This window comes from Anomaloglossus baeobatrachus, chromosome 4 (genome assembly GCF_048569485.1).
Source record: "Anomaloglossus baeobatrachus isolate aAnoBae1 chromosome 4, aAnoBae1.hap1, whole genome shotgun sequence".
Taxonomy (NCBI): domain Eukaryota; kingdom Metazoa; phylum Chordata; class Amphibia; order Anura; family Aromobatidae; genus Anomaloglossus; species Anomaloglossus baeobatrachus.
In genome coordinates this window covers 141,899,848-141,925,492 of record NC_134356.1, presented here as the reverse complement: position 1 = coordinate 141,925,492, position 25,645 = coordinate 141,899,848, and positions in this window count along the sequence as shown.

Here is a 25,645-nt window from a genome sequence, read left to right as displayed (position 1 = left end):
AGAATACTCCAAATTGAACGGCGCCAGGGTAGGAGCCCTGGTGCCACTGGCTAGGAGGCAGACGGCGGTCTCCGTCTGCAGGAGATGGGAAGACGGCTCAGTGGAACCGAGGTGGACTGGGACAGGGTAGTGGCCCGCCGGTACCGACCCGGGGAACCGACTCGGAAACCGGAGCACACAGAGGGGACTCGAACCCTGAAGCCGGGACCAGAAGTGACTGGAACCAGCTAATTAACCAATTGAGGCCAAGACTAGAGGTCCTGTCCCACCTAGAAGGCAACAGCACACCGAGGGGGATAAAAGGCCACCGCCACAGCTCAGAGATCCCACGGGCCAGCGTCTGCGGGCAAGGGCTCCTTAGACCACATCCAGCCGGGAGCGGACTCCTGAAGTTGCAAGCACAGGCAGTCCACTATTACACAAAGGTGCAGGAGAAAGACAGAGACCACCAGCCGGGTGGGGGAAGCAGAATGCAGCCGGCTGCGGGCACCGACCACCATCACCTTGGTTTACTAGAGACTCGTGTGTTTCCTTCAATAGTGAGTACACCAGCACCCTGCGGTCACCCATCTCCCTGCACCAACAAAACACCCAACGGGTCCCAGGGCCACCATCCCTGCCCACGGAGGGGTAACAACTTGCTGCACAACATCTCCCCCGGGTGCCCCATAACAGCAGTGGTGGTGTCCAAACTCACCACATACCGTGGTGGCGTCACGAACCTAGTACGGCCCAGCCCGTACATATACGTCCAACATCCACCATACCCCCAACCCCTGTTCATTAGGAATGTCTGCAGGATCCCCCGGGTCCGGAGACCCTCGAGCCACCCACCAGAAGGCCCGGATCCGAGCAGCGGCAGGCTGCCGACACGGGGGTGGCACACCCCATTTTTAAAAGATGCCATTTTCATATACACTTAGAGCTGAGGTATCTCGCAAAAGAAGGCCACAGAAAGTTAAACTGTTCGGTATTTGCTACAAATCTACAAAAAATCCACGACATGGAGATATTTAACATTTTATGCAGCAGAATTACCAGGGATTTTGCCTTCTACATTTCAAATGGTAAAATCCAAAATGAAAATTTGCAACTTAAATTTCTGTTAATTTAAAACCTGTACCAAATGTACATTTCCAAGTGAATTTTATTCACAGCGTGGGGATTAGAATTGTAAAATTATCATCCATAATGTTGTTAATGCAAGAATATTCATATTTACTTAACAAAACATCCTGAACAAAATTCTGCATCATTATTGCCACATACCTTAAATTTAGTTTTTGCTTCACTCTAAAAGAGGTATTCTTATGTTTTTTTAATACTTTAATTAGGTAGAATGAAAATAGCAAAGTGTAGATTGACTTGCCTTTAGGCCTAAAACACACTTCCGCATAAAAAACGTGCGTGTCTCATATTCCGTTTTTCGTGTCCGTGTTCCGTATTTTAGGGGCGTTTCTCCGGTATGTATGGCATCCGTGTGATGGCGTATGCGAGCTGTCTGTACGTGTGGGATGTCCGTATTGTCATAAAATACGCACGTGTGCTGTCCGTGTGTGGTCCGTTTTTTAAGAACCGTATTTTACCACAAATAACCTTGTTATCCCATCATGATGTGCTCCAGTTGTGTTTAATTGGACAATTAACTTCCCAATTTAGTTATTTTGTTTAAAAACCCTGTGAAATCAAGGCTTTTGGGCTCTTTATCACATCATACACACTCCAACATGTCACTCTCCAATGAAGCAACCATATATTTGCTGTGGTTGATATAGCGGAGATTTGGGGTTAGGCGACATATGATTGAAGAAAAGCCACCACTGGAGAAAAGGATGTGGATTCACCCCCTTGTGAAGCTCAGGAAAACTAATGGGCATTTTAATATTCTATATGCCGAAATGCGGAAATTTCCTGCCAAATTCTAAGCCTACTGCCATCTCACCATTAATTCATTTGACAACATCCTTGGCCTTGTGTATAATCGTTTGAAGCATCAGGACATCTCTATGCGCCTCAGCATCTCCCCTGAGGAACGACTGTTGGTTACTTTACGGTAGGTTTTGTTATGTATACTCATATTTTTTTTTTAAATGTTAGAAAATTTGTAAAAACTTAAAGGCATGCATTTAGCTAAACTATGCATTTTTTATAGTAAGTTCTATGTGTGCAGAAAATTCATATAGACCACGTAACCTTATTGTAACAATGCTAATGGTCTGTTTGCTTACACATACCATTCTATGGCTAAAAAGATTTAAGAAACAAGAGACAAACATCAAACAATCTTGTTTATTATACAGATTTGTGTTTTTATTTCCAATATGGAAAGTAAATATCAACAAATATGTTTTAACCACAAAAACAATAAAATAATAGTCATACAGAGTATGTTGCCAGCCATTGCATGACACAAAAATTTGTATTGAAAACCAACTGTAATGATTACACAAAGTAATGTTCTGTTTCAATTTCAGTTACCTTGCAACTGGGCAATCCATCAGCAGTCTACATTTTGAATTCTTATTGGGAAGGTCTACAATAGGCAAGATAATCCTGCATACCTGCACTGTGCTATGGGAGACCCTTAGGCATCATGTCATGCAGCAGCCAACAACACAGGATTGGATGCAGATTTCGGATGAATTTTTGGAGAAAACAAATTTCCCTAATTGTATTGGCGCCATTGACAGAAAGCACATTAGAGTGAAGAAACCACCTAACTCTGCATCAAGATATTATAATTTTCACAAGTTTATTTCTGTAGTTATATCGGCAATGGTAGATACAAACTACTGCTTTGTTTTTGCTGATATTGAGGCCTATGGAAGTGCCTCAGATGCGTGCATTTTAAGAAGCTCACATTTAGCAAGATGATTAATGTCTGATAGTTTAAGTTTGCCTGCACCAAGACCATTGCCTGGTACTAATGGGCCTATTTTACCTTTTGTCATGGTTGCAGATCAGGGGTTTGCCTTGTCTAGGCATTTGATGCGTCCATATCCCAGAAGGGGGCTGGACAGATCAAAAGCCCAATTTAATAGCAATTTGGCTAGAGCACATTTCTATGTTGAACGTGCCTTTGGCATTTTGGCCTCAAGATGGCGCATTTATCAAACCACCATCCAACTCCAACCATCCACCGTCAAGGCTGTCATGAAAGCTACAGTAGTGTTACATAATTACTGTAGATTACATGAAAGCAATGACGAAGACATGGAAGGGTTGCCTGTTTTAAATGCCCCATTTGTAAATAATGGTACTGTTAAAACCAATTTATCCTCTTCTGGTCTACAAGTGAGGAATCAGTTTAAAGATTATTTTAGTTTAAATCTCCATAGTCATGTATAAAATTGACATTGTTATATATTTTGTTAGATCGGTTACATAATTACAAACACATATGTAATACAAAAGAGAAAATCACCATACATAGGTATATTGTTTGGTGAACTTTGTTGTTTTGTTGTGTTTGAGCTACCAATGAGCTATTGGGTTTTTTTGGGGAAAAAACTAAGTAAATATTTTTTGTCAGTGACATCACTACTGAATGTAGCTGAGTAATAAAAAATTGCTATATCATTTCAAAAATTGTAGTCCATATTGTTTATTGTACCTATGTATGTCTTTTTTCTTTTGCAAAACACACTGTATTCTATTATTATTTTTAAAGAATTTTATCAGGGACATAATCCCATACAAAACACCATACTGTATTATGCAATAATGTCACGCAAACATGATTTGTTTGACACTGTTGGAATACAAGTATGGGACCAGACCATATGCAGATACTGCATAATGGATGGATTTTTAGTAATAAAGGTGTTTGAATGTTAGTGTAGTAGTTTATGTGCGTGAATTTTTTCTATAAACACAGTTTTTTCTAATGGATTGACTAAACACCATGTCCAGAGCAAGGCAACATTCTTACAGGCCGGTAATGTTTATGAAGTGATAGATTAACTTTTTGTTTAAATTTTGGAAACATAATGAAGACACAAAATTCCCCATGCATATAGAGTAAAACATTTTGAAATGTTTTGAGACCATCTATAACCCTGAAAACATAACAAAATGTTTAACAATGCATACTTAATCACATTATGAGTCAACTAAATCCTCTAGGCTAGTGATGCTTTCCTGTGTAGTCTCAATTGCATTGACACCTACAGAATATGTTTGCTGGCCAACACTAGATGTTGTAGTAAGTGCCTGATCAGTGTTTACACTAGTAACAGTTGTTGTACTTGGAACAAATATTGATGCAGTTGTTTGAGCAGATGGAAGACCAAGTGTAGGTGGTACATATTGATGTGTTTGAAGAGGCTGAGTATTTGTGTATGTGTAGTTAGTTAGGTAAGGCTGATGTTGAAAGTACTGTTGTTGAAGATTATTAGTCACATGGTAGGATGTTGGTTGTTGAATCATTTGAGGTAGTCTATGAACATTACTAACAATACTTGGATAGCTAAAAGAGGATTGTATTGGTGTCTGTTGTGGGCCTTGTGGGTTAAATGATGGCTGTTGAGATGGCCTTTGTATCATTAATGTACCAGTTTGATGTGGGACAATTGTTGGCCTAATTTGTACATCACTTCCCATAGAAGAAGAAGGCCAATGTATATGTGTTTGTTGCACTACAGTATTTAGTTGTGAATTTGAGTAATGTTCATCTGTTTGGGTTTCCACAGTTTGTTGGTTTGTGTTTGTGTGTGGGCCACATGGATTTGCTCTCCATTGCTCAATCACTTCAAAACAATATATGGGTTCAGGCTCACGCTGGGTAGCAGATATCAGAGTTATTATGGACGCCCTTAACCTGTCCTACCTATCAGCTTGGACCAATGCAAGAGAGGGAGAAAGGGAGCAGAAAAATCTCTCTCCATCACTCTCTGGTATCAGTGATTTCATCATGTGTATTATTCTGGTATCAATGATCTCAGGCAGGGACCGTAAATCTTCAAAACGCCTATGTTTGCGACCACGGATAGATTGGGCTATTGTGCGCATGGTATTAGTTGTTATTCTTGGCTGTGGGCCTGTTGGTTGCTGTGGACTACTCTCTGCAAGAACTGTTGATGGACCACTTTGTTGACCTGTAGACTGGCCTGGAATTACAGTGGTGGATTGACTTGTTCCCAAACCCAAATCAGATGACATTTCTTTTGCGTCTGGCTGGCGTTGGGGATTGGGGGTGGTTGGTAGGAGGTTGCCTCCAACTCGGAAGCAGAGGTAGCTGTAGCTGTTAATACTGCTGACTGTATCTCCTCACTGTCTTCTAGATTATCCTGTGTACTTTTGTGCAAAGAAAAAAAAACAAATTACTGTGTGCATTTTATAAAGACCGCCATGTGATATGATGGTTAAAACTTACTTTTGAACTTCCATAATGGGCGTGAGGAAGCTGAGTCTTGCATAATGGACATATTTATTCTTTTTTGGATGCTGCAGCTGTGGTTGCCACTGGGTTATATTCTCTTCTGATCTGGTCACGTGCAGACCGCCAACGGCGTTTCACAAGATCCACTGTTTCCAAAAAGAACAGAATATATCAACATCATAAACACAATATTTTCAATTAAAAAAGGCACATTGATCTTGTCTACCAAACTATTCAATAATTAGGTTAACAAATTCATGTGGATTAAAACTGCAATCCATGACAATCATATAGTGACATAATAACACAATTAACACGACGAAGTAAACCAGTTCACCTTTACACAGATTAAACCAATGTATAATCATTTATCACTTACAACTTGGTTTAAAAAAAAAAAATAAAATGCCATCAGTAAGCCATGAGACCCTAAATTTTAACAAACCCATGAAGTGCCATATGTTATGCAAATCTAGTACATTACAAACTACAATTTACAGTTTCCATTACAAAGATGGTGGCAACAAGGGTAAAGCATTATAAAAACCCCAAAAAAGATTAATGGATAGACATTTAACAGCACATTTTAAAAAGCATTAAAAAAAAACAACACATGTTTGAATGATGCTTTAGCAGCCTGAAATGCCTTTTGTACATGCATGAAGTGCTTTGCAGCCCATATACACATGATGACATTACTACAAAACAACAAGGATTAGTTTCAAAGCCCAATAAACAACACTATCCTGTTTGTGAGTCTCCAGTGTAGCTCAAAATGAGTCAGGTCCATTAATACATGCCAAACAAAGTATACAAATATGGCTAGATTCTGCCTACGACATGTGCACATGTAGGTAAAGACAGAAGTAATGAAAATATCTGTACTCACCATATCTATTTTACCTTCCAGGGGTGCATTGAGACCATCTATTCCTGGGGTAGACTAGTTCAGCCACAGACATCAACCTGTCATGGTAGCCATCATCACGTGTGTCCCGCAGCTCAGGATGCCTCTCTTCTTCCCCAATCAGCCTCTCTGTATCGATTCTGGGCACCATGATCAGTACCTGTGGTGTTCTCTGAGCTCAAATTTCCCCTGCAGTGAGAGGACAGGTGCCCAGCTGCTGTCTGGCGTGCAAATGAGACAGGAAATGTATGTTTGGCGCCAGAATTAATGGCCTACAATTGACCCTAATAGATTGGTAACAAAAAAGTGTTTCAGATTTTTTGATTAAAAACGGTCACGGACGATACGTGCTGAACACAGACATACTCCGTGTGCGATCCGAGCAGGCACGGACCCATAAACTATAGCGGGTCCATGCCTACGTGCTGCCGGCCAAAAACGGACATGTCTTCCAGGTAGAAAAACGCACACACGTACTTACGACACGGACACACGATCCGTGTGATTTTACATGTGTGTGCCATCTACCATAGAGTAACATTGGTCTCCGTGTCTCTGTGTCTCCGGTACGTGCAAAAACGTACAAAACACGTACCGGAAAAACGGATGTGTGTTGCAGGCCTTAGTGATAGGCAGACTCGCAGATACCTGGAACTGGTGGATCTAACCGGGTTAAGGAAAAAAAAAACGGTTCCAGCCCAGAATTGATCTTGGGTATCTGGTCGGATGTCAGTCCTCATATAAGTCTACGAAGACCATAATCTGGGGATTAAAAATGGTGGTAGAAGGGATAGCCATAGCGCATGAAATCGTCTTTTTTTGTACAAAAAAACTGCATCCTTTATGCAGTGTATCTGCAGCGATTTGACGCGCACATGTGCTGTCAAATCGCTGCAGAATATTCAGCAGTTACGTGCGCATGAGCCCTTAATGTTTTTATTTGTACCATTTTCAGGCACATTTTTTTGTACTTTTTCTTCTGATTTTTGGAAGGCAGAGTTAACAAAAAACAGCAATTCAGGAATTTTTGTCATGTTTCCACTTTTATGTTATAAAAACAATTTTCTAGAAAAAATAATTGTTTTTGCATTACTATATTCTAATACCTATAGCTTTTTTTTATTTCTCCACTGGCAGAACTGTCTGGAGGCTTATTCTTTGTGAGACAAGATGATGCTTTCAGGGATAACGTTTTTCATTATTTTTCCAATCTTTAAAACTTTTATTTCCCCTTTTCCATTTAGTCTCTATATGAGACGTTAACTTTTCTTACTCTGCTCACTGCTATAATATATTGCAATGCAAAAGTATTGCAATACATTACACCTTTTAGAGATACACTGACAGAACGCTGAGTAGACCATGATCCTAACATGGTTTAAAAGGCTACCATAGGTAGCAAATCTAGTCATCATCATAATGACCTCAGGGTGCCGTGACTACCATCTGGACCCTGTGATCACTTTGAGTTCTGACCGGGTGGGAGAGGGAGCTCACTCCCTCTCTCAGCCTCCTAAATGCTATTGCTTATGATGGGCAACTGACATACCGATATGTCCATTTGCGGGAAGTGACTGCAAAATATGACATACCAGTTCTTTAAATATCAAGAAGCGGTTGATCCAAACAGGAAAATGTATTAAGCCCCCTTCACACGTCAGTTATTCCAGTACATATATTGCTGTTTATACATTCCAGATTCACAGACTTACGCAGACCCATTAAAATCAATGGTCTGCACACACATCAGTGATTTCTCACTGACCGTGTTTCTGTGCGGTGCATACATGTGTCCATGTGTTCCCTCCGGAGTCAAGTCCGTTTTTCTCCGGCATCACTGATTTCTCACGGACCACACAGTGGTGTGATCCATGTGACACATGTCAGAGAAAACATGGATCTTTAAAATAAAATGATTTTTATACTCACCTGTCTCCAGCGATGCTGTTTCTGGCCTGTGCTGTCTCCTGCTTCCAGGCCGGCTAATTATGCTCATGAATATTCACTGCACCATAACCTGGAAGCACACACGTGTGCTAAAATCTCGACACACGGACGGCAAAAGGCATCTTTAACATGTCAGTGAAAAACATGTGTGTTTTTGATGTGTGAAAGAGGCTTTAAGGCCACTTTACACACAGAAATAAATCTTTGGCAGATCTGTGGTTGCAGTGAAATCATGGACATATTGTTCCATTTGTACACAGCCACAAACCTGGCACTGATTGTCCACTATTTCAATGCAACCACAGATCTGCCAAAGATTTATCTCTGTGTGTAAAGGGGCCTTTAGAGGCATGTAGGCAATGAGTTTAGCCTTACAGATTGTTTTGCTGATTCCTCAAAAAAGTAATTTATTCTCTAATAATACAGCTCTTAGCTGCATTTACTGGTGCAGTAGGGGTAATGTGTTAAAAGCCTGTAGGCAGTGGTTGTAGTGTGCCGCCCTGGGCTCGGCAGCCGAGCCGCTCGGATTCGAACCTTCAGTGGGTGGCTCGAGGGTCTCCGGACCCAGGGGTCCCACGGTCACGTCGATCAAAAAGGGGTTGGCGGTTTGGGGACGTTAGTGTATGGCCGGAGCCGTGTTTGAGTTTGTGATGCCACCTACGGGATGTGATGAAGGTGGACACCACCACTGCAGTTACGGGGCACCTGGAGGAGATGTTGCGCAGCAAGTTGTTAACCCCTCCGTGGGCAGGGATGGTGACCCCGGGATCCACTGGGGGGGTAGTTGGTGGTGCAGGGAGAAGGGCGGCCGGAGAGCACTGTTGTACTCACGATTAGTAAACACACACAAATCTTTGATAAACGATGGTGGTCGGTGCCCGCAGCTGGCTGCGGTCTGGTTCCCCACCCGGCTGGTGGTCTCTGTCTTTCTCCCGCACCTGTTTGTGATGGTGGACTACCTGCGCTTGCAACTTTAGGAGTCCGTTCCCGGCTTGTGGTTGCCTTAGGAGCCCTTTTTGCCCACAGACGCTGGCCCGTGGGATCTCTCTACCGTGGCGGTGGCTTTCTATCCCCCTAATTGGGCTGTTGTCTTCAGTCGGGACTTTGGGTGGGACAGGACCTCTAGTCCTGTCCGTAATCAGTTAATTAGCTAGCCCCCAGTAGCTTCTGTACCTAGCTTAAGGGTCTGAGTACCCCCCTTTGTGCCCCAGTTTCCGGGTCGGTTCCCCGGGTCGGTACCGGCGGGCCACTACCCTGTCCCGGTCCACTATGGTTCCACCGAGCCGTCTTACCGGCTCCTGCAGACAGAGGCCTCCATCTGCCTCCTAGCCAGCAGTACCAGGGCTCCTACCCTTGCACCGGTTCAGTTTGGGTCACTCTTCTGCTGGAGCTGCACACAGCTCCAGCCCACACACCTCTCCTAGTGATCTCTAGACTTTAACTTCAGGACTAGACTAAACTTTCCTGCCCGAGGCTGTCTGAGACTCCTTGGTGGGCATCTTCCAACCGCCTGGTTCCACCCCCTGGTGTGTCCATCAAGCACTGGGGGGGTGACTATGGTTTTAAATGTTTGGCTGCGTCACAGTAGCCTTACAGACCCTGCTGCTAATATCTCAAAATATTGCTGTACAGAACGCTTCTGGACTACATGTAATGTATTAAAGCCATGTAGACAGTGGTTATAGCCTTGCAGACTGTGCTGATGATACTGCAAAAATTTAATTTATTCACTTATAATATTGCTTTAAATTTTCTGAGGTCCCTCATAGGGGGAGGGGTACTGTCACACAGAGTTTTGCATAAACTACATTGACTGTCATGATGGTGTCGGGTTCTAATAACATTGCAGATTCTGACACTCTACCCGATGGTTTGTCTGGTGGCTGGGATCAACACAGACAGATATGGACGTCAACCTGCTGTGTGTTCATTTAAAGGCATGCTACAAAAAGTTAATATTTGCTTGTCTGCTTGTTAGGCTCCTGTGATCACATGTGGTGAGGAAGCCAATCACATCTTCTCCCCTCCTATATATGTTGGCTTGAGGGTCAGCTTTGGCACCCCGGTTCCCTGCTATCCCAAAATCAGTATCCAAGACGCAGGCATGGATGCCATCTCCCCAAAAATGTCTTTGCACATTTGCAAACACCATCAACAAGCATGTCTACTTGCTTGTTCCTGTGCAGTTTCCAGCTTTTTCTATCCCAGGGCTTGAAAAGCAAGCGGAAATACTCAACCAGCCATAAGACCAAGCACTTAATGGCCACAGTACAAAAGTGCTTGCCCTGGAAATGTTGCAGTATAGACTGGTGGACATTGAGGCTTTCCATAACCCGATGATGGCGGCTTTCCCTCAGCACTTGGTCTGCATCTCTGCCTTACACTGCCTGCATATTCTTTGCCTGTTTGAGAGTCAAGAATTTATAGGGTTTTCAAAATTGATCCCAAAATGGGATCAGAGTGTCTTCTGTATGTCTATTAATGGTTGTTTTACTTTGTCTCATGCTTAATTTGACTTGGCCTTGCATTGCCTAAATATCCTTTTCCTGTTTCAGAGTCAAGAATTGATAGTGTTTTCAAAATGAATCCCAAACTTGGATCAGAGTGTCTTCTGTATGTCTATTTCTGCCTGTAATGTCATTCCTTCTGATGGACTACGTGGACTGAACGCCTGGGTCTACAGTCAATCTCTTCAGATGACCTAACTGCTTTTTCCCCTGTGCTACATGCTGGTCAATGGATGCCTCCCACCCTGATACTGTCTTTGCACTTTTGCAAACACTATCAGCAACCCCGTACACTTCCTTGTCCAGCACAGCGCCCAGCTGTCTCTACCCTTGGCTTTGGAATACAAGCTTCAATACACAGCCACCCACCCACAGACCTAAACAATAAAGGGTCAGATATCCAGACTGCTTTCTCTGAATATGTGGCATTTAGGCTCATGGACACTGATGATTTCTGCAATCTGACGGTGGTGACTGTGTTTTTCGTACTTGATTCCCAACCCTCACTATTTCTCCAGGTGTGGCATCTCCACCTTACACAACCTTGTTTCCCATAACATCACCCGTTCCTCATAGTCATTTTGCCTAGATCTTTCAGTCACTGCAGATCCTTACTAGTTTACCTATTAATACCGCTGGTAGTTGCCTCCGTAGTTTAATATGCAGTAAGGGAAGGGGAAGTGGATGTGCTGCTGATGTTGGATGCATAGGTCAAGATAACCGAGCAGGAAAAACTGTTCCTGCTGCATAGGCTGCTTTCACACATCAGTTTTTTGCAATCAGGCACAATCCGGTTTGTGCCTGATGCAACAGATCCGTCTCCGAATGTGTAAAAACTGATGCAACGGATCCGGTAAAAAACGGATCCCTTTTTTTTTTGTTCTTTTTTTGCTGAGAGAGAGAGACACCATCATCCCCGCACAAACGCCGGCACTATCGCCCCCATCATGACCGCACACCTCGGCACTGCCGCACGTATCATCCCCGCACACACGCAGGCACTCCTGCATGCATCACCGCACACGCAGGCACTCCCGCACTCATCACCGCACACTCCGGCACTCCTGCACTCATCACCGCACACGCAAGCACTCCTGCACTCATCACCGCACACCCCGGCACTCCTGCACTCATCACCGCACACCCCGGCACTCCTGCACTCATCACCTCACACCCCGGCACTCCTGCACTCATCACCGTACACCCCGGCACTCCCGCACTCATCACCGCACACCCCGGCACTCCCGCACTCATCACCGCACACACAGAATCTCTGGTAGGGAAAACAAGGGCGCAATAGGGTCTTACCCGATATTTGGGTATAAGAAAGTGAAGAGATGCACTCACCTGGTCTGGTTGTGATAGTCACAACCCCTATAACAGCGTATGGGAGTGCTGAGCTGGTTCAGCAGCGGCCCCGTCAGAAGTGGTTACTGTTAAAAGGGGAGATGAAAGAAGACGGGTTTTTCAGCCGCGCTATGAACCACACCGTTGAAGATTCCTTAAGATATTTTTATTGAGCCATTCCAACGCGTTTCAAAGGCATGACCGCCTTCTTCCTCAGGGAATAGAAATTATTTCTATTCCCTGAGGAAGAAGGCGGTCATGCCTTTGAAACGCGTTGGAATGGCTCAATAAAAATATCTTAAGGAATCTTCAACGGTGTGGTTCATAGCGCGGCTGAAAAACCCGTCTTCTTTCATCTCCGCTTTTTACACCGCACACACAGGCACTCCCGCACTCATCACCGCACACCCCGGCACTCCCGCACTCATCACCGCACACCCCAGCACTCCCGCACTCATCACCGCACACGCAGGCACTCCCGCACTCATCACCGCACACCCCGGCACTCCCGCACTCATCATCACCGCACACGTAGGCACTCCCGCACTCATCATCACCGCACACACACCACGGCACTACCTCAGTGACGTCACCACTGACAGCGCGACTCTCTTCAGTTGCTGCTTGGAGCTCCCAGGAGCGGCGGTGTTCTACGGCCGGTCCTGTCAGCTTCATGTAGTAGAGCTGAAAGCGTCGCAGGACCTCTGTGGATTACGTCGGACCTGGTGGGGTATTTGGGGATTTTAATAAAGTGGTGAAAGAGGAGTTTTTTTTGTCTTTTATTCCAAATAAAGTATTTTTTGGGTGTATGTGTTTATTTACTTTCACTTACAGGTTAATCATTGGGGTGTCTTATAGACGCCTGCCTTGATTGACCCCTTATTACCCCGATAGCCACCGCACCAGGGCAATTCGGGATGAGCCGGGTAGAGTCCCGGGACTGTCGCATCTAATGGTGCGGCAATTCAGGGCGGCTGCTGGCTGATATTTTTAGGGTGGTAGGCTCCCCATAACGTGGGGCTCCCCGTCTTGAGAATACCAGCCTTCAGCCGTGTGGCTTTATCTTGGCTGGTATCAAAATTGGGGGGGACCGCACACCGTTTTTTTATTATTTATTTATTTTTTTTTACTGCAAGAAATAGACCCGCTCACCAGCGGCTGTGATTGGTTGCAGTGAGACAGCTGTCACTCAGTGTGGGGGCGTGTCTGACTGCAACCAATCATAGGCGCCGGTGGGTGGGGAAAGCAGTGAATACGAGATTGAATAATGGGCAGCCGGCATTTTCAAATCAGGAGAAGCCACCAGCAGTGTGACAGCCGTGCAGCGCCGGGCCGGTGATCGGTGAGTGGGTGAGAGTGAGTGAGTGTGAATGTGAGAGAGAGAGAGAGACTGGGGCCACACGGGGCACTACTGCGATGCTAGCATGACACTCGGCTCGCGCTGGCAGCACAGCAGAAGCCAAGTGTCATGCTTGTGTCCCTGTGTCTGAGTGCGGTCCGACTGTGCAAGCGGACCTCAGCTGTGGGAGGCGGGCCGGTGCTGCGGAGGGGCAGCCTGGCACGGAGGAGGGGAAGGATGGATTTATCTCCCTCTCTCCTCTGTAGCCGGCTATTGCGATTCTCGCTCTGCACACGCGGTACACCGGTGTACTGCGAGTGCAGTGCGATTTTTCTCTCGCTCCATTCACTTGAATGGGTGCGAGAGAACGGTTCTCACATTACAGTCTCAGCATGCTGCGATTGTTTTCTCGGTCTGATTAGGACTGAGAAAATAATCGCTCGTGTGCTGACACACAGGCTACAATTGGTGCGAGTGGAATGCGATATTTTATCGCACTCCACTCGCACCGATTTTCTTAAGCCAGAGAGAGAGAGATTTTCTGACAAGCAATGAATTTATCTCACTTCTGGGCATGCTCAGAAGTCAATACCGAATCCGGTACATGCTTCCGGCGTTTGATGCATGCCACCGGATTTGGCGTGCATAGACTTTCATTATGCACCATGCCGCACGGCTCCACATGCGGCGCTATGCGGTTTTTTGCCGCTGGCAAAAAACGTTCCTCTCTGCGTCCTGTGCGGCCGCCGGAGTGACGATTTTTGCCGCAACCGGTAAAAACTGGATCAAACGCGAGTACATGCGGCACAATCCGGCGCTAATAAAAGTCTATGAGGAAAAAAACGCAACCGGCGGCAAAAAAAAACCGATGCGTTTTTTCTGCAAAGTGCCGGATTGTGCCGCACAGCAAAAACCTGATGTGTGAAAGTAGCCTAAGCACAACAAAAACGCATACCACATATGTCACATTGTGGCCCACGGATCAAATCTAGCCTACAAACTTAAATTATTTGGCCCGTTAGGCTATTCTCTATGGAGGGCTATGTGGGGCCCATTATTTTTTTTGGAGTTCTATGAGGGCCACATTATTCTGTATGGAAGACGTGGCAGGGATGGCTCAAAAAATGATCAATTATTTGCTAAAAATCTCATTTTGCATTATAGTACATTAGGAATAAATCTGTGAATTTGCACTTTATATATAATGCATGCCACATTCAGCTCGTGCTGGCTCACCATTCTCTGTATGGAGGACTAGGTGGGGCACGTTATTCTGTATAGCTGGCTTTGTGGGGCCCATAACTCTGTTTGGAGGGCTATGTGTGGCACATTATTGTGTATGGAGGATTATGTGGGGACCATTATTCTGTATAGAGGGATATGTGGGTCACAATATTCCGTATGGAGGACTATGTGGGACCTGCAACTAGGTTGGCACTCAACTTTGACCAATTTTTTAAGTTTGGTCCAACGTGTATTTGAGTTTGACATCTCTGCCATATATTATGTCATCTACTGTAGTCATAAGTAATGGTGAAATAATGTGAGCGATGGGTCAACTATTAAGGCTATGTTCAGAACTTGCAGTTTTGTTGCATTTTTTTGGCTGTGTTTTAAATGTCTGCAAATTAAAATCATTTTTTTATAGTCTCAGCAAAAGTGATGAGATTTCAAAAAGCTAGTACACAATTGTTTATTTTGCCTGACTGAAATGGGAAACTGCTTTGCTTTTTTTTATTCTTTATTTTCTGTGCAGATTTCATTCAGAAAATATTCTGCATCACATCAATTCTATCAGCATTTTTTCCTGTGTTTTTCACCATTGTAAGCAATAAAATATGTATGCAAAAAAATCATCAAAAATAAGGAAAAACATAAAAAAATGAGGCAAATGGGCATTTTTGCACTGCGATTTTCCTGCCAAAAGATGCAGAAATGGTGCAGAAATTTCTCAAACCAAATACTCAATGTGCACACACTCCCTTTGTATAAATATAGTCAAAGGGGTGAAGCAGGCAGTTTTCTCTCTAGTCTTATTTGCCGTAGAAATGCTATTATACAGGAAATAATGTTCCCTAACATTTTGTGTATTAACATGTATTTTATTGTCAGTTTTGTACATTTATTTTCAGTCCGTTAAAGGGGCGTAATGCTCTGAGAACATTGTTCCTAGCATTGATTTTAGAGTTAGAGATGTGTCCTGGCGTTTTCCCCATGCTGTTACCATTCCATCTCAGCAGTGCTTCCATCCATTTCAGTGATTTCCAGGCCCCCCTCAGACCACCCATCCAGTCTGATGAAAAAATGCTCACGTTTACCATTGACTTCCATTATGCTTGTTACTTGAGATACGCACCCTAGAATGAGAAATTGCTCACCTTGAGTAATGAGCACCCAAGCATTTTACTGCTTGCCCATCACTAATACTTAGGTATTAAATCCAAAATACCAGTCTACAGGGTTGATTTTATGAAAAAACTAAGTAAATTATTGAAACCTAGGAAGCATACTACACTAGACTAAAGGGTGCTTTACACATTGCGACTTCGCTAGCGATTGCTAGCGATATCGCGAGCGTTGGCACGCGCCCCCTTCGTTGGTGCGATATGTGGTGATCGCTACCATAGTGAACATTATCGCTACGGTAGCGTCACACGCACATACCTGTTCTGCAACATCGCTGTGCCCGCCGAAGAATCTCTCCTTCAAGGGGGAGGTGCGTTCGGCGTCACAGCGATGTCACAAAACGGCCGTCTAATAGCAGAGGAGGGGGAAGAAATGAGCTGCCGGAACATGTCGCCCACCTCCTTCCTTCCTCATTGTTGGTGGACAGAGGTAAGGAGATGATCATCGCTCCTGCAGTGTCACACATAGTGATGTGTGATGCCGCAGGAACGAGGAAAAACCTCGCTATGTACAAGACAATGATTTTTGGTAAATGAATGACCTCTCATATACCAACGATTTTGTCTCTTTTGCGATCGTTTAAGGTCGCTCCTGTCTGTCACACACTGCAATGTCGCTAACGGCGCCGGATGTGCGTAACTAACACCGTGACCCCGACGATATATCGTTAGCGATGTCGCAACGTGTAATGGCCCTTAATTGAACAACTTTTTTTGTACAAACCTTTGCTAACTACAGCAAGGATCTAATCCTCTGCAAACTTGAACTTAATTAGAAAACACCAACCATGTAGTTAAATATTTTAAATAAATTAAATATATTCACAAATTAAATGTGTATAACATTTTTTCATGTTATTTACTGCACAAATTAGCCATAACGTCATAGTTATGTTACTTTAATACAGTGTACTGGGAAATAAGAAAATTAACATAATTTATAAAATGTCTCATTTGAGCCTTCATTTGCCTCAACAAATTGAAATATTTTTCATTAATTACACACCTTTTTACACAATATTTCTTTAGATTTGCCCTTTAGATTGTTTTAAATACAATCCTAAAACAGAATGTTATATGGAATAATTTAAAAAGTCAGATAAAATCTTTAATATAGCAAAAGTAGCAAAGGTTGTCTTGTGAATACATGTATTTTCTTTTATATGTAGGACATTAGTTTCTTTGAGTGGGAGAATTCAACCATAAAGCACCTATCTATATTGAGTAATTTTCTTTCACACTACAAAAACAGGATTGATGAAGAAAGGGTAAAGGAAATGTCAGCTAGCCGAGTTGCATAAATAGTCAGTGTGAACGACGGGGCTGCAATTTTGCAATATCTATGGCAAGCTTCAAATTAGTGAAAAATAGAGGAGAGTACTACACCTGAAGAGCTAATAGAACTGTTCAATTTGCTTTAAACAACAAAACAGATTCTTATTCACTTTTTTTTAACAGAAAATATTTTACTTTAAAAAAGAATAAAATGAATACCACTTTACCGAAACCAAGATTTTATAAAAAATTATCATTAGACTTAAGCCTGCTTTACATGTTACGATTTCGCATACGATATCATATGCGATCGTAACCGCCCCCATCATATGTGCGGCACATTCAATTTTGTTGAATGTGCCACACAAACGACTAACCCCCGTCACATGTACTTACCCGTCCATACGACCTCGATGTGCATCACATCGACATCACATGGCAGCCGGCCAATAGAAGCGGAGGGGCGGAGATGAGCGGGACGTAAACATCCCGCCCACCTCCTTCCTTCCGCATTGCTGGCCGGGAGCCGCAGGATGCAGGTAAGATCTGTTCATCGTTCCCGGGGTGTTACACACTGCGATGTGTGCTACCCCGGGTACGATGAACAACCTGACGTTCAATTTATAAGGAATGAATGACGTGCGTGCGATGAACGTTGGACCGTTCATTCACAATCGCACGTAGCTGTTACACACTACAATGTAACTTACGATGCCAGATGTGCGTCACTTACGACGTGACCCCGCTGGACATCGTAAGATATATTGTAGTGTGTAAAGCGGGCTTAAGTGGTATATATAATCTGAGGAATAAATAACATTATAATGCTATTGTTAATTTTTTAAAATATATGAGTTGTACTTTTTGCAAAACGGTCTAAATCTACAAACTGCAACATTACTCTCATTATTCAGGGAGCAATTAGAAACTTTAGGCCTCTTTCACACGTACGTGCCTCCGGTACGTTTTTGACAGTTTTCTCACGTACCGGAGACACGTACAGACATAGACCTATGGATTCCTATGGTTTTGGACACACGTTAGTATTTTCACACGGAACTTGTGTCAGTTCCGTACCTCCGTGTCCGTTTTATCTCCGACATTACAGGTGTCACATGGAACGCAATAGGGTCACACGTAACACACACGGACCACACACGGATGTGTTCCGTGTGACATGCACCAGAGAAAAGACATGTGTCTGCGAGAAAAAAAAAACAACTTTACTCACCTTCTCCAGCCCTCCTGTCTCTGCCGCTGCTGTCACTTGCTTCCGACCTCCGCTCATTATGCTAATTGAATATTCACTTCACTGTGGCCAGAAGCAACAGCAGCGGGGAGTAGGCAGGACCGGAGACCAAAGATCAGCACCACAGACAGCGACGCCAGAGACAGGTGAGCAGAAAGTTCCCGTTCTCTGTGTGTTATCACGGATAACACGGAGAACACAAGTGTGCCATACACACAGCACACCGAGGGCAATACGCACCTTTGACAAGTCCGTGAAACACGTGCGTGATTTTCACGGATGTGTAAAAGAGGCTTTAAGGAAATTTCATAGATATTTATAAGTGATGGGCGTAAAGTAAAATATTCGGGTTCGTATTATTTGTGCTGAATAATTTATACTATTCATGTATTTTTACCGAATAATGAATCTATTGCAAGTACAGTAAATGGGAAACGCAAATATTTTTAAAGAGGACCTTGAAAATGGGTCTGGGAGCATTGTAAAAATGCTGAAATGGTTAGAAAAGTGCTGAAACTGAATGTTAAGGATGCAACCGCACTTTGCGTTCACCTACTTGCATTTCTAAACGCACGTTTTGGACTTAATTGATTTGACCAAAGTTGCCTTTTTCAGAACTTTAGCGCTGAAAACGCATACGTATTTACCACGTTTTAGATGCGTTTTCAGCGCTTTTTACATGTTTTTTCACCTGCGTATTGACAGATGCGTTTTGAACATCAAGACACTGCTAAATAAAGTTTAATCTGTCAAACACAATGAAAAAATAGAAAAAATGAAACAAATCTTTATTAATGGGAAAAATAATGAAAAAATATATTTCTTAAAATTATAGCGGTAATATACATTTTATAGCTAAAATAGCAATAAAAGTATATTTTTCTTAAATTTAATTGTCGGATTATGTGTGTGTGTAAAGGGACATATGAAATCATTATTTTAATGTCCAAAAAGCATGCATTTTGTTAGTCTAAAACGCATGTTTTCTGCACCTAAAAAGCAGGTAAAACGCAGGAATTTGAAGGATTCTTGGTTTTTGCCTTTTCTCATTGACTTCAATGTTAGCAAAACGCACCTAAAATGGCAAAAACAACTGACATGCTGCTTCTTTGAACGCATGGTTTTTGCCACAAAATATGCAAATTAATCGCAGCGTTTAGAAACGCAAAGTGTGGTCTGAAAATCCCCATTTTCAATTGACTTTGCTGTAAAATCAAAACGTATGCCTTTTGGCATGAAAAAGGTGCTTCTCAAAACGGACCTAAAAAGCACCTGAAACTCAGATGGAAACGCAAAGTGCGGTCGCACCCTAACATATGGGGAAGATGTCTGGATGCATTTTTGACTAACAGTTTGTTTCTGGGTATAATATTGTCAGAGTATTAGTACAAAGAGTGACCATAAAAGCTCCAAAACCAAAACTAAATTGCATTTTACAGGAAAAAATGTTCAGAAATTGTCTTTCCTGTAAAATGATTTGTAGATGTGGAAAAATAAAAAAAGAGAAAAAAAAATCCACCTCTTTAGCCTTTTTGCTTTTGTTTTTTCTCGTTGTTTTAAAACATGAACAAAAGTTCACCGGGAAATGTAATAGTAACATTTTACTACTTTATCTGTGCACATGGTGTGTGTGGCATGCTTAGACACCTCCTGTTTGATTTCCATTCCACACTATTGTCTTCTTCTAGCAGTGGCTGCTCAAATATTTTTGAATCACTGCACACCACCACCTCATGTCCCTCTTGAAACATGCATGATGAGATGCCAGAAAAAGCCATAAATGGAAAAGTAAAGCACTCAACACAGTGTTTAAGTGTGCGGTCACTTGTCTCCTGGGACTCATCATGGTGGGAGGAAGGAGGATCAGGGTGAGGATTATGTGGTTCAAGAAGGCCATGACCAACAATCCACCAATATCAGCACCCTGTCAACTAAACCATCCCTTAACGCATGCCTAGTGCATTTAAAATTAGGTACGCAGGTAAGTAAACTCTTAGTACAGAAGAGAATAGATTGGAATTATTCCTTTAGGAACTGTTTGATTAATGTTGCAGCAGGTAACTGAATGCACTCAACCATGTCTAACTGGCTGTTTTGAAACACTCTGTAGCCCTTACTCCATTAAACTCTACAAGCATGAACAAGCTCAGATAGCAGCAATTTTACAATTCTCCCTTTAAAATGGCCTTTTGCTGGGGGCGGCAACAGGTAGTTGAACACAATCAACTATGCCTAAATGGCTTTTTTTTAAACACTCTGTAGACCATTTGTCCCCAACCTTTCTTACCATGAGAGCCACATTCATCTCTAAGAGAGGACTCCCGAGCCACATCCAGCTCCCAACTACTTATAGTAGGGACACCCAGAGTCTCCATTACCATTACAATGACAGCAAAAGCTGTTACAGAAATAAAACTGAGGTAGTATTCTAAGATTCAGGTGTTCCTACTTTACCCCAAATCAGATCTGTTCTTCTATGTGGGACTACTCAGAAAAGTCACTATCTGGAGACCTGCTATTTACTGCTATTTGATAGACCTACCAAGCTTGAAGACAGCCGTGTGGTACACATCACGGGCCGGCCACCACATGTGGCTCCTGAGCTACAATTCGGGGACCCTTACTGTAGACCTTACTCCATTGAACTCTATAAGCACTAATAAGGAATACTAGTAACAATTTTCAAAATCTCCCTTTTAAAATAGCGTTTTGTTTGGGTCAACAGGTGATTGGATGCAATCAACCCTGTGCGGCCATTTCTTTTTTCTACCACATTGATGCAATCAACCCTGCTTAACTGGCTTTTTGAAACACCATGTAGACCTTACTCCATTAAATTATATAGGCACTAACAAGGAATGATAGTAGTGATTTTCAAAATGTCCCTTTAAAATAGTGTTGTTTGGGACAGCAGGTAATTGAACGTAATCTAAGTGGCTTTTTTTAAACACTTAGTAGACCGTACATCATTAAACTCTATAAGCACTAACAAGGAACGATAGCAGCGGTGTAAGAATTCGGACTTTAAAATGACATTTTGTTTGGGCAGTATCAGGTAATTGAACGCAATCAACCCTGCCTAACTGGCTTTTTTACCTTACTCCATTAAACTCCATAAACATGAATAAGCTCAGATAGTAGCAATTTTACAATTCTCTCTTTAAAATGGCGTCTTGTTTGGGGCAGCAAGTAATTGAATGCAATCAACCCTGCCTAACTGTCTTTTTTGAAATTCTCTATAGACCTTTCTTCATTAATCTCTATAAGCACTAACAAGGAATGATAGTAGCAATTTTACAATTCTCTCTTTAAAATTGTGTTTTGTTTGGGACAGCAGGTAATTGAATGCAATCAACTTTGCCTAACTGGCTTTTTTAATTCTCTCTAAACTTTACTTCATGAATCTCTATAAGCACTAACAAGGAATGATAGTAGCAATTTTAGAATTCTCCCTTTAAAATGGTGTTTTCTTTGTTGCAGAAGTAGGGCATTTAAAACCATGAACCAGGCCTAATTTTCGTTTTAAACAAACTGTACCCTACTCCGATATCTCACCCTGCACGATACTCAGCTTTCATCAGTTGTATGATTTAGCCCTGAAAAGGGCTGTTTGTTGAATCTTTAAGCAGGTCCTGCCACAAACTAAGGGGTAATTTGCACACTGCAACATTGCAAGCCGATGCTGCGATGTCGAGCGCGATAGTCCCCGCCCCCGTCGCAGCAGCGATATCTTGTGATTGCTGGCGTAGCGAACATTATCGCTACGCCAGCTTCACATGCACTTACCTGTCCTGCGACGTCGCTCTGGCCGGCGATCCGCCTCTTTCCTAAGGGGGCGGGTCGTGTGGCGTCACAGCGACGTCACACGGCAGGCGGCCAATAGCAGCGGAGGGGCGGAGATGAGCAGGATGTAAACATCCCACCCACATCCTTCCTTCTGCATTGCAGCCGGGACGCAGGTAGGAGATGTTCCTCCCTCCTACGGCTTCACAAACAGCCATGTGTGCTGCCACAGGAAAGAGGAACTACATCGTACCTGTCGCTGCACCGGCATTATGGAAATGTCGGACCCTAAACCAATGATACGATAACGACGCTTTTGCGCTCGTTAATCGTATCAAAAAGGATTTGCACACTACGATATCAACTGCGATGCCGGATGTGTGTCACTTTCGATTTGACCCCACCGACATCGCACCTGCGATGTCGTAGTGTGCAAAGTGCCTAACATTGTCCCTTCCCCAACAGCAGCTCTCTCTGCTCTGTTTCCGGATGAAATGCACCTAACATGGCATCAGCGAGTCTTATATAAACCAGATGATGCTATCTGGCCAGCAAATCACAGCAATGCCAGTAGCAAAGATGGCTAACCCATAAATGTTATCCCCTTACACTAAGAGCAGAGGTGGACACAGAAAGAAGACCAATAGCTCATTATTATACCCGCTTTCATTTGTTTTAGAGGATAAAGTGGTCCTCTTTACCTTTTGGCCCATTGGTACATCCAAACATGACTAAGAGATTATTTGCATGTCAGTATTTTCCATTAATATTTGTAAGCTAAAAGTGGAGCCCACATAGAGGAAAATATAATAAAAAGATTAACTCTTATTCTGTGTCTTGGAGCTACTCCAGCTTTTGGCTTGCACACAGTGATGAAATAAATAGAGATGACAGAACCCCCCGTGGTTCAGTTCGCCAAACCAAACTGAACAAAGGTTATATTCATTGAACCTTTATCAAACCGAACTTCTAACCTTTATCGAATCTTTCCGAAGTCTCATTGGCTTCAATGGGACTCCAAACATAAGGCACAGAAAACAACTTTAGGGGGGTTAAAATGCTTCCAAAACAGCAAAAATATGTTTTACAGTGCAGCACCACTGTATTGGCATAGCCATTAGCTTCCTAGGCTACTGACAGAAGAAATATAGAGATGGATGAGAGACTGGTGCTCCCATACCTCTGTCAGTACAGACAAGACACAACTTGGAGACCTTTGTAGTAGTCTCAACATTAAAAATTCTCCCAGGGACACAGTAGTACAGTAGCATCAGTTTCTCCCCTCACCATAAGGCTTTAAAAGAGCAGGGAGGTATGGTCCATGCACACAGGCCTGTAGACTGGCATTAGAATTATAAAAAGGAAGACATGGTACAGTGACCAGTGTACTCCTCTTTGCCACAGAATCCTGGCACTACCACAAGACATAAGTTTCACACTCTTTGACTTTGCAGTCTCGACATTAAAAATCCTTTCAGGGACACAGTGGTACAGTAGCATCAATTGCCCCCTCATCAAAGGGCATTAGAAGAGTCAGGGTCCATGCAACACACAAGCTGTGAGCTGGCTTTTTACTTTGAAAAAGTGAGCACACAGCAACTGTGCCTTCTGCAGCAGTACATCCAGGACATAATACTGCCATAGAAATTGCTGGACAACCAGGTTCATCCATGCAGTGCATATGTGATGTCATCCAGATATAGTGTCGTCTAGCTGTAGTGTCACCACTAGGTGTTCACCCTAATCATACACGGTTTTCCGTAGTTCCAGGTTCAGTGGAGCCAGCCATTTATCAAACTCGGTAACCAAAGTACCAACAGAGGAGCACCTAGATATTCCTGATGACATATTCACTTCTATTGTAGATGTGGAAAGAGAGGACAAGGAGATGAAAGAACAAGGGCTGCCACAAAGTGGGTATGCCACAGCTGATGAGTAATCTGTGTTTTCTGTCAAATAACCTGCAGAGTATTGCTGACCTAAGCAACTATAATTTTTAGGCTGCACCTCCAAACCCCAAACCAGCACCAGCCCCTATTTGGTCATCATATCCTATGACACTTAAGGCCGCTTTACACGCTGCGACATCGCTAGCCGGTGCTAGCGATGTCGAGCGTGATAGCACCAGCCCCCATCGTACGGCCAATATGTGGTGATCGCTGCCGTAGCGAACATTATCGCCACGGCAGCGTCACACGCACATACCTGCTCTGTGACGTTGCTGTGACCGGCGAACTGCCTCCTTTCTAAGGGGGCGGTTTGTTCAGCATCACAGTGACGTCACTAAGCGGCCACCCAATCAAAGTGGAGGGGTGGAGAAGAGCGGGACGAACATCCCGCCCACCTCCTTCCTTCCTCATTTCTGGCGGGACGCAGGAAAGGAGAGGTTCCTCGTTTATGCGGTGTCACAGATAGCGATGTGTGCTGCCGCAGGAACGACGAACAACATCGTTACTGCAGCAGCAACGATAATTGGGAAGAGGGGGGCATGTCACCTATTAGCGATTTTGAACGTTTTTGCAACGATTCATAATCGCTAATAGGTGTCACATGCAATGACATCGCTAAAGCGGCCGGATGTGCGTCACAAATTCCGTGACCCCAACGAGATCACTTTAGCTTTAGCGATCTCGTAGCGTGTAAAGCCACCTTTACTCTAGAGGCTACTGTTTCTTTTGGTAATGATCCTGCTGGCATATTTGATCCATCCACCATGTGTGCTCCATCTGGCTGTAACCCTTATATTTTCTAAAAGCAACATACCATTAGGTTTGTACCACATTTGTTAAGATTTTAGACTACGTTTGGAGAAACCATTATTCTTGTTTTGAAGGATATTTATGTCAACAGTGTTAAAAATAAAAACTTTGACAGAAAATTTTAAAGAGAATATTATATTATTACCATTTATTAATGTTTCCATTGTTCACAAAATATCTGAAAATATGAATCTTAAAAATACTTTGAGGCAGACAGCAGTATAGTACCATGTTTTCCCTCCATCCCCATAGGGCGTTAAAACAGGAGGAAGGTATGGTCCATGCAACACACAGGCTTTGGGTTGTCATTTTAATTTAAAAAATGAAGACATGCTACAATGACCGATGTAAGCCAGTCCCTCCCTGGCAGTACCCACAAGACATAAATTTCAGACCCATTTGAAGTCTCAACATTCTAATTCCTTTCTGGAAAACAGCAATACAGTAGCATCAATTGCTCCCCTCCCTATAGGGCATTAAGATAGCAGGGCGGTATGATCCATGCAATACACAGGCTGTGGGCCGGATTTTTAAATTGAAAAATGAACACATGCCTGAGTGGCAGGTGGAGGCCTCTTGTTCACAGAAGTCTGGTAGTAGACAATCGCCTAATTTGCACAGTCTGGAAATGAGATGGCAAAGATACTGGACATCCCCAACTTTTTCATCTTAATGAACATTAAGCAGTCTATGCTTGTGCTGTTCCTAATTGTTTTAATTAAAACTGTTATTTAATGTTTTTCATGC